Source organism: Muntiacus reevesi, chromosome 3 (assembly GCF_963930625.1).
Source record: "Muntiacus reevesi chromosome 3, mMunRee1.1, whole genome shotgun sequence".
Taxonomy (NCBI): Eukaryota; Metazoa; Chordata; class Mammalia; order Artiodactyla; family Cervidae; genus Muntiacus; species Muntiacus reevesi.
In genome coordinates, this window is record NC_089251.1 from 71436142 (window position 1) to 71447366 (window position 11225).

At 39.3% G+C, this 11225-nt stretch overlaps 1 non-coding gene across 1 annotated transcript; it reads right to left on the reverse strand.

The window, feature by feature from the left end:
* Positions 1–2124: 2124 nt before the first annotated feature.
* On the reverse strand, positions 2125–2196 carry TRNAY-AUA (transfer RNA tyrosine (anticodon AUA)). The gene has a single exon. It is a non-coding gene; the product is annotated as a tRNA-Tyr (tRNA).
* Between the last annotated feature and the right edge of the window lie 9029 nt (positions 2197–11225).

Below are 11225 nucleotides of genomic sequence, written 5' to 3' on the forward strand. Positions count from 1 at the left end.
TTGATCCCTGGGTCAGGAAGATCCCCTTGGTGGAGGAAATGCAACCCACTCCAGTATTCTTGCCTGGGAAATCCCATGGACAGAGCAGCCTGGTGGGCTACAGTCCAAGGGGTTGCAAAGAGTCAGACATGACTTAGCGACTAAACAACAATACATCCTTGTGTATTCTTTTGCCAACTTTGACAATTACTGAGAACAAAATATTTAAAATCTCTAACTATGATTATGGATTTATCTCTTTCTTTCTTTAGCTCTGTCAATTTTTGCTTTATAAATTTTGATGTTCTGTTTTTAGTTATATACAAGTTTAAAATTATGTCATTCCACTAAATTAGTATTTTTATCATCATGAAATGACTATCTTCGTGTGAAGTACTCTTTTTTCTTTCTTATGCTATTAACATGGCATATCATTTCCCAAACTTTTTCTTTCAAACCATCTGTGTCTTAGTATTTAAAGTGTTTTACTTTTATGTTTGGACCTTGCTATTTTGTCTAGTCTGACAATATCTAACTTTAATTGGAGTGTTTAGTTTATTATATTTATGGACCAATTTGCTATTGTTTTTTATTCATCCCATGTATTTTAACTTTTTTAATGATTTCTCACTTTTATCCTGTTATCTTTAGGTTAATTAAATATCTTTTGCATTCCATTTTACTTTCTGTATTGCTTTTTTCTTTATCTATAAGACTTTTTAAAAATTATTTTTCAGTAGCTGCATTTTTAATTTACCACAGTCCAGATAGAACCAATATTGAATCAGTTCATATTTCACTGTTTTCAACTCATCTTCACATTTGACAAATATAAGAACCTTATGATACTGTAAATTCTTTCTCACTCACTCCCAACCCTTTTGCTATTATCGCATATATTTTACTGCTATTATTTGTACTCCTTGGAGTAGGTAAGTACAAGAAAAAAATTTTCTTTGAAACCTTAACTTGAATCACTGGATGTATCATGTGATAACAAGGTGGAGAGAAAGTTATCAAATAACACAAGTAAAAACAAATCAAGTTCAAAATCCAAGAAAAATAGAACACACATGTGTGCACACACATATACACATATATATTTTCAACCTCCTATTTTTTACAACAGAAAAAAATAAGTACATTTGGGGAACTAGAACAGACATACAGATAGATTCCCAATAGCAAAGATGGTCCCCTCCCATCTCTTCCTCAAATCCCACAAACTGCTTGTTTGGAGAAGGGGAGTGGGGGTGCAACAGTGCTTCCATTATCTGTTAAGCTCAATTAAGACAACAGCTGTGTTCCAAAATAAACAAGAGAAGAGGCTATTTTGCATTAGAATACATTAGGGGAATAGCACTAGGGAAGCACAGATGGCTTTAATCAGGGACATTGGAAAATTACCATTCTCTTCACTTTTCCAATGTCTGTGTGACTTAGGTCTCAAGAACCATATCCCTACTCCCTATCAGAGCCAATTAGGAATAGAAATTCTTATCACTGGCTAAGATGATTGTGTCTTCTTAGAGCTAATCTTGTAAGGCTGGGTGCCCATTTCTTTTTTGGCAATTTATAGCATTCATGCTTGCTATGTATTGGAGAAAGGGGAAAAAATTGGAGCCAGGTTCTAAAAAGATAGTTGGCAACAGAGGTGTCTATGAATAAAGCACTTCTGGGCATTTAAAATGGAAATAAAATGACACTACGTGATGCGCTAAGGCCCAAAGCTAAATTGCAAATTGAGAATCAGAAATCTTGGGTTCCATTCCTGGTTCAACTAATAACTCATTTTATAAACTCTGTCTTCTGCTTCCATGTTATTAAAATGTCTCTAACTAAAATTGCCCACTACACAGTATCTCTCATTCCTTCATCAACTTTCTAAACAGAAAATAAGATTCTCTAAGCTCCCCCCAAATAGAGCTGAGTATATTCTAAGGAGTAGAAAAAGCATTGGTAAGTATGTAATAGTAATAGAAAATCCGTTTTGCCTGTGTGCTAACATTGAGATGAAGTGTTAGTCACCAAGTCATGCCCAACACTTTGCGACCCCCATGGACTGCAGCTCACCAGGCTCTTCTGTCTATGGGATTTTCCAGGCAAGAATACTGGAGTGGTAAGCCATTTCCTTCCCAGGGGATCTTCCCCACCCAGGGATTGAACCTGGGTCTCCTGCACTATAGGCAGATTCTTTACCAACTGAGCTATAAGGGAAGCCCATCAAATGCGGAACACTGCAAATAGTTTATTTGAGGTTTTCAGAATTGCAATTTTGTAGATATACATTCTGGTAAAACTGAAAGAGTGTTCCAGGGAAGAGAAAGAGTCAGGGACTTAAAAAGGCAAATACCATGAGGTTGTTTTGGCAGAAGTTATGACTGACTCTGACACAGGAAAGGAAATAGTTGTCCTTAAGGAACAGGCTGTCACAAATTATGTAGGGTGAGGGTCCAATAAGTAGATAGACTGTCATGAGTTATTTTAGGGTAAGGGTCCCATCAGTATCTTGACTTTTTGGAACACTGATTTGGATGCTTGCATTGACATTAAGTGGTCCAAAAGTCAGATTCCATCCTGGCTGGGACATGCCTAAGTCATACTTTCTCAGTGCCCTCCCAGCTCCATTTTAGAGGGCTCTCTTAGCAATACTGTATCCATTTTGATTTTCCTTTCACAACACTTAACCTAAATCTTCCTTCCTGGTTGAGTCGAAAAGAGCTCTTGAGGCTCTGGTTACTGTGTGTGGCTCTTGGGAGCTGTTGGGCACTTAATTTTATCCACATAGAAGGTCCACTGTACTCAGAGTGAAGCACATTCTTACAACTGATATATTTTTATAGCACAACCTATGTGTCCATTGCAATTGCATGCACTGAAAATCCCCATTCAAGTGAAAGATTTGTTTTCTTTGTTAGAGTGGCTCTTGGGTGAAGTTCCCTGTCTATTTATTGGACTTTTTGACATACGATATTAAGGGGAAATGTAATTATGGTAATTTTTGATATTAAAAAACAGTGAAATCACTAATATCCCAGTCAGAAGCTATTTGCTTCCTAATTATAGTCTAAAAAAAGACATAAAATTTATTATTTAAAAGCTCCAATTGAATTGACCAAAAATGGATTTATTTATTTTCATCTTTTTTGCCATGCCAGGCAGCATGTGGGATCTTAGTTCCCCCACAAGGAATTGAACCCTCTGCAGTGGAAGCTCGGAGTCTGAAGCACTGGACCACCAGGAAAATCCTGACCAAAACTAGACTTAGACAAGCTTTGAGATATTTCATTTTTTAAAATTTACTTTGTCTTTTTTTAGTATTTAAAATGTAAATACTTAGTGAAGACATTTTATAAGAAAATCAATTATGATTTTTGGTAACGCTTAGCCTTTCCTTGTCGACATTGAATCTGCTACTCTATATCCAGTAAAAATCCTCTCAAATCCCAGATGCACCCCAAGAACTCCCCAGGATGCCTGACTTTAACTGAGCATGCTCCACCCCTTCAGGACCCACTTCTAATCCTGTCAGATTGGGACCTTAGAGACCACAGGCAGAGTCGATGTCCTCCTTATTCTCTACCACAAAAATTTCTGCTGCTTGGATGTCTGGGCTTTCAGCAGTTCTTCCTTCCCTCCCTCCCTCCCCTTCTTCATTGTTGTCATCTGTCTCACACTTGATTATGCCCTCTTATTGACTATAGATTTTTGCACTTAGAATATAACCTTTTCCTCCATTCCAAGCCCTGCTATTCATCCACATGGATTTCCTATCCAAAACTCTGGCTGTTCATTTCCTTGACCTCCTCTCCTCCAGGGACCTACACTGCCTCGCCATCTTCCATGCACACATCTGCCCTAGTGTGACTTAGTCCTTGCTCTACCCTTTAACAATACCACTCTCAAAATAATTTCTCTCTCCCACTGCACTACTATAATCTTCATCATCTTATATACTTTTAAATATGAGCAACTGTCTTCCATAAAAGAACAAACACAACCATCTTTTGACTGGTCATTTCCCTCTTAATTCATCTAACGCCCTGTTTCTCTCAGTTCAGTTCAGTTGCTCAGTAGTGTCCGACTCTGTGACCCCATGGACTGCAGCACCGGAGAAGGCAATGGCACCCCACTCCAGTACTCTTGCCTGGAAAATCCCACGGGCGGCGAAGCCTGGTAGGCTGCAGTCCATGGGGTCTCGAAGAGTCGGACATGACTGAGCGACTTCACTTTCACTTTTCACCTTCATGCATTGGAGAAGGAAATGGCAACTCACTCCAGTGTTCTTGCCTGGAGAATCCCAGGGACGGGGGAACCTGGTGGGCTGCCATCTATGGGGTCATACAGAGTCAGACATGACTGAAGTGACTTAGCAGCAGCAGCAGGACTGCAGCACGCCAGGCCTCCCTGTCCATCACCAACTTCTGGAGCTTGCTCAAATTCATGTCCATTGAGTTGGTGATGCCATCCAAACCTCTCATCCTCTGTCATCCCCTTCTCCAGTCTTCAATCTTTCCCAGCATCAGGGTCTTTTCAAATGAATCAGTTTTTTTGCATCAGGTGACCAAAGTATTGGAGTTTCAGTTTCGACATCAGTCCTTCCAATAAACACTTAGGACTGATTTCTTTTAGGATGGCCTGGTTGGATTTCCGTGTAGTCCAAGGGATTCTCAAGAGTCTTCTCCAAAACCAAAGTTCAAAAGCATCAATTCTTCGGCACTCATCTTTCTTTATAGTCCAACTCTCACATCCATACATGACTACTGGGAAAACCATAGCTTTGACTAGATGGACCTTTGCTGGCAAAGTAACATCTCTGCTTTTTCATGTCCTGTCTAGGTTGGTCATAACTTTTCTTTTCTTTTTTTTTTTTTTCTTTTCAGTGGGTTTTGTCATACATTGACACGAATCAGCCATAGAGTTACACGTATTCCCCATCCCGATCCCCCCTCCCACCTCCCTCTCCACCCGATTCCTCTGGGTCCTCCCAGTGCACCAGGCCCAAGCACTCGTCTCATGCATCTCACCTGGGCTAGTGATCTGTTTCACCATAGATAATATACATGCTGTTCTTTTGAAACATCCCACCCTCACCTTCTCCCACAGAGTTCAAAAGTCTGTTCTGTACTTCTGTGTCTCTTTTTCTGTTTTGCATATAGGGTTATCATTAACATCTTTCTAAATTCCATATATATGTGTTAGTATGCTGTAATGTTCTTTATCTTTCTGGCTTACTTCACTCTGTATAATGGGCTCTGGTGTCATCCATCTCATTAGAACTGATTCAAATGAATTCTTTTTAATGGCTGAGTAATATTCCATGGTGTATATGTACCACAGCTTCCTTATCCATTCATCTGCTGATGGGCATCTAGGCTGCTTCCATGTCCTGGGTATTATAAACAGTGCTGCAATGAACATTGGGGTGCACGTGTCTCTTTCAGATCTGGATTCCTCAGTGTGTATGCCCAGAAGTGGTATTGCTGGGTCATATGGCAGTTCTATTTCCAGTTTTTTAAGAAATCTCCACACTGTTTTCCATAATGGCTGTACTAGTTTGCATTCCCACCAACAGTGTAAGAGAGTTCCCTTTTCTCCACACCCTCTCCACCATTTATTGCTTGTAGACTTTTGGATAGCAGCCATCCTGACTGGTGTGTAATGGTACCTCATTGTGGTTTTGATTTGCATTTCTCTAATAATGAGTGATGTTGAGCATCTTTTCATGTGTTTGTTAGCCATCTGTATGTCTTCTTTGGAGAAATGTCTGTTTAGTTCTTTGGCCCATTTTTTGATTGGGTCATTTATTTTTCTGGAATTGAGCTTCAGGAGTTGCTTGTATATTTTTGAGATTAATCCTTTGTCTGTTTCCTCATTTGCTATTATTGTCTCGCAATCTGAGGGCTGTCTTTTCACCTTATTTATAGTTTCCTTTGTAGTGCAGAAGCTTTTAAGTTTCATTAGGTCCAATTTGTTTATTTTTGCTTTTATTTCCAATATTCTGGGAGGTGGGTCATAGAGGACCCTGCTGAGATTTATGTTGAAGAGTGTTTTGCCTATGTTCTCCTCTAGGAGTTTTATAGTTTCTGGTCTTACATTTAGATCTTTAATCCATTTTGAGTTTATTTTTGTGTATGGTGTTAGAAAGTGTTCTAGTTTCATTCTTTTACAAGTGGTTGACCAGTTTTCCCAGCACCACTTGTTAAAGAGATTGTCTTTTTTCCATTGTATATCTTTGCCTCCTTTATCAAAGATAAGGTGTCCATAGGTTCGTGGATTTATCTCTGGGCTTTCTATTCTGTTCCATTGATCTATATTTCTGTCTTTGTGCCAGTACCATACTGTCTTGATGACTGTGGCTTTGTAGTAGAGTCTGAAGTCAGGCAGGTTGATTCCTCCAGTTCCATTCTTCTTTCTCAAGATTACTTTGGCTATTCGTAGTTTTCTGTATTTCCATACAAATTGTGAAATTATTTGTTCTAGTTCTGTGAAAAATACCGTTGGTAGCTTGATAGGGATTGCATTGAATCTATAGATTGCTTTGGGTAGAATAGCCATTTTGACAATATTGATTCTTCCAATCCATGAACACGGTATGTTTCTCCATCTGTTTGTGTCCTCTTTGATTTCTTTCATCAGTGTTTTATAGTTTTCTATGTACAGGTCTTTTGTTTCTTTAGGTAGATATACTCCTAAGTATTTTATTCTTTTTGTTGCAATGGTGAATGGTATTGTTTCCTTAATTTCTCTTTCTCTTTTTTCATTGTTAGTATATAGGAATGCAAGGGATTTCTGTGTGTTAATTTTATATCCTGCAACTTTACTATATTCATTGATTAGCTCTAGTAATTTTCTGGAAGAGTCTTTAGGGTTTTCTATGTAGAGGATCATGTCATCTGCAAACAGCGAGAGTTTCACTTCTTCTTTTCCTATCTGGATTCCTTTTACTTCTTTTTCTGCTCTGATTGCTGTGGCCAAAACTTCCAAGACTATGTTGAATAGTAGTGGTGAGAGTGGGCACCCTTGTCTTGTTCCTGATTTCAACGGAAATGCTTTCAGTTTTTCACCATTGAGGGTGATGCTTGCTGTGGGTTTGTCATATATAGCTTTTATTATGTTGAGGTATGTTCCCTCTATTCCTGCTTTCTGGAGAGTTTTAATCATAAATGAGTGTTGATTTTTGTCAAAGGCTTTCTCTGCATCTATTGAGATAATCATATGGTTTTTAATCTTTCAATTTGTTAATGTGGTGTATTACATTAATTGACTTGTGGATATTAAAGAATCCTTGCATTCCTGGGATAAAGCCCACTTGGTCATGGTGTATGATTTTTTTAATATGTTGTTGGATTCTGTTTGCTAGAATTTAGTTAAGGATTTTTGCATCTATGTTCATCAGTGTTATTGGCCTGTAGTTTTCTTTTTTTGTGGCATCTTTGTCTGGTTTTGGAATTAGGGTGATGGTGGCCTCATAGAATGAGTTTGGAAGTTTACCTTCTTCTGCACTTTTCTAGATGAGTTTGAGTAAGATAGGTGTTAGCTCTTCTCTAAATTTTTGGTAGAATTCAGCTGTGAAGCCATCTGGTCCTGGGTTTTTGTTTCCTGGAAGATTTTTGATTACAGTTTCGATTTCCTTGCTTGTGATGGTCCTGTTTGGTCATAACTTTTCTTCCAAGGAGTAAGCATCTTTTTATTTCATGGCTGAAGTCACCATCTGCAGTGATTTTGGAGCCCAAGAAAATAAAGTCTGCCACTGTTTCCACTGTTTCCCCATCTATTTGGCATGAAGTGATGGGACCAGATGCCATGATCTTGTTTTCTGAATGTTGAGCTTTAAGCAAACTTTTTCACTCTCCTCTTTCACTTTCATCAAGAGGCTCTTTAGTCCTTGTTCACTTTCTGCCATAAGGGTGGTGTCATCTACATATCTGAGGTTATTGATATTTCTCCTGGTAATATTGATTCCATCTTGTGCTTCATCCAGCCCAGCATTTCTCATGATGTACTCTGCATATAAGTGAAATAAGCAGGGTGACAAGATACAGCCTTGACGTACTCCTTTTCCTATTTGGAACCAGTCTGTTGTTCCATGTCCAATTCTAACTATTGCTTCCTGACCTGCATACAGATTTCTCAAGAGGCAGATCAGGTGGTCTTGTATTCACATCTCTTTCAGAACTTTCCACAGTTTCTTGTGATCCACACAATCAAAGGCTTTCGCATAGTCAATAAAGCAGAAATAGATGTTTTTCTGGAACTCTCTTGCTTTTTTGATGACCCAACAGATGTTGGCAATTTGAACACTGGTTCCTCTGCCTTTCCTAAAACCAGCTTGAACATCTGGAAGTTCATGATTCACTTATTGTTGAAGCCTGGCTTGGAGAATTTTGAGTACTACCTTGCTAGCATGTGAGATGAGTGCAATTGTGTGGTAGTCTGAACATTCTTTGGCATTGCCTTTCTTAGGGATTGGAATGAAAACTGACCTTTACCAGTCCTGTGGCCACTGCTGAGTTTTCCAAATTTGCTGGTATATTGAGTGCAGCACTTTCACAGCATCATCTTTCAGGATTTGAAATAGCTCAACTGGAATTCTATCACCTCCACTAGCTTTGTTCATAGTGATGCTTCCTAAGGCCCACTTGACTTCACATTCCAGGATGTCTGGCTCTAGGTGAGTGATCACACCATTGTGATTATCTGGGTTGTGAAGATCTTTTTTGTATAGTTCTTCTGCATATTCTTGCCACCTCTTTTAAATATTTTCTGCTTCTGTTAGGTCCATACTATTTCTGTCCTTTTTTGAGCCCATCTTTGCATGAAATGTTCCCTCGGTATCTTTAATTTTCTTGAAGAGATCTCTAGTCTTTTCCCATTCTGTTGTTTTCCTCTATTTCTTTTCATTGATTGCTGAGGAAGGCTTTCTTATCTCTCCTTGCTATTCTTTGGAACTCTGCATTCAAATGGGTATATCTTTCCTTTTCTTCTTTGGTTTTGGCTTCTCTTCTTTTCACAGCTATTGCAAGGCCTCCTCAGACAGCCATTTTGCTTTTTTGCATTTCTTTTTCTTGGGGATGGTCTTGCTACCTATCTCCAGTACAATGTCACGAACCTCCGTTCATAGTTCATCAGGCACTCTGTCTGTCAGATCTAGTCCCTTAAATCTATTTCTCACTTCCACTGTATAATTGTTAGGGATTTGGTTTAGGTCATACCTGAATCGTCTAGTGGTTTTTCCCTACTTTCTTCAATTTCAGTCTGAATTTGGCAATAAGACGTTCATGATCACAGTCAAACTTCACATGAGGTACATACACTCGGTAGCCACACTCCGCTCGAATGTTACCATATTACTTCCCAAACGCCTCCAAACCAATGAATTCAGTGGATGTTTGTCAGCCCCATCACATCTGTCTGATGTTGTTGACCACTTCCCTTTCTTACAATGTCCTCTTCCTCTGCTCCATGTCCTCATCCTGTTTCTCATCCTCCTCACTGCTCCCTGCCTTGTCTCCTCTGACACCCTGCCTGCCTTCCCTGCAGTGTTAAATTCTGTAGTTATCACGAGCTATTCAAGACCCTCTATTTTACTCATTTGGTATCCTCTCCCTTCAAGAATTTACACATGCCTTCAGCTTTAATTACCATCAATGCTATTTACAAAACAAGCTTTAGGCTTCCTTCTGTGGTCTAGATCAATAAATTCACCTGCTTACCTGACATCTCCACTTTGATGTCTCAATGATATTTCATTCTTTAAATGTCCTAAGCCAAATTAATTATCTTCCAGCACCAATTTCCTTCAATTTGCACTTCAGCTAAATTAAGAGTAGAAACTGGTTCTCTTCTAAAATGTGATCAGTCCCCTAAATTGATTGTTACACTCTTCATCATCATCATTTCATATCCATTTCCAACATTTGCCTAGCTACCTTCTAATTATTCCTCAAATGCATGTTCTCAGGTCCATAGCTACTATCTTCACCCTAATCTAACCTGCAAGTATCTCTTACATGGACAACTCCACTGCAATAGCCTCCCAACTGAGTCACCTTTACCAACTCTTCCTTCTTTTCAATAAGCTATCAAAGTGATCTTTCCCCAAAATAAATCTCCCCTAATGCTTGAAATATTTAATGGCTCCACATTGTACTGAATACAGAGACTTAATCCCTCCTTCAGTAGCCAGTTATGTTATATTCCTTCAGATCTCCCCCAGATATTGCTCCTCTGGGAAACTTTCCCTGGCTCCTTTGACATTCCCCACCCCTGCAGGTCTTTATGAAGTGGGATTCAGAAAGTTCTAAGTCAAGTCTAGGTGAGACTGATCAGTGAGCAATGAGAGAAGTCAGAAGGCTGACTATTCCCCTAAAATCTGAAAATGCTGCTGGAAGAATTCTCCAGCAGAAAAAGTTCCCATATCTTTCAAATGCCATCACCCTTCTTCACCAAGAACAATAATGTGTAATTTCCATCTTCGACAAATTGTTTTTTCCATGCCTGGCAAACATGCTCTTTTTACCCATTCACAATTCAGCTGAAAGCAGTCAGTGAAAACAGAATGAAGAGGTCTTTTTGCCTTCAGAAAAGTGACAGCAAATATTAAATAGCATGTAGTGTTCACCATTTCAATAAGCTCATTAGAGGTCCCTAGTCTACCTTCTATAGAATTATAAGGCTATAATAGAAACATTTACCAAAAGTGCTAGGCCATTTTTCAGAATGATTTGGTGTCCTTGATATTGAAGAGAATCATTTTGGAACACATTTTTGCAGATCACCTTAATTCAACTTGAACTAAATTCATTTATGAGAACTGCTGGGCTGTACATCTCTACTTACCTCTGCTTTGAATTTGCCTACGATGGATAATGCTCAAGCTGCATGGATCATTGAGCAGAGAAGAACACTTCTGCCCTTCCTTGCCCTTCGTAATAATCAGAGCGAACTTGTGACTTGTTATGTGTTTCCACAACAAGGGGTTCAGAAATGGCTGTCACACATAGCCTGAGGAGGAGCAATAGAAAATGGCCTTCTGAGTCCTCTGGAGCTTTTGTTGCTTCTGTTGAGAGCTGTGGAGGATGTAGACAAGGGAAGGGAAGCAGACTCGGAGAAGCTGTTGGTCAGGGTTCTCCTCTCTGGGTCTGAGAGATACATACTGAACCTAGTTTCAAACCAGGGCTGGAAAACACACTGCTCTCACCCATGTGCTACTGTCCTCAGCTTGCAGATGACGTCCAGCCTTC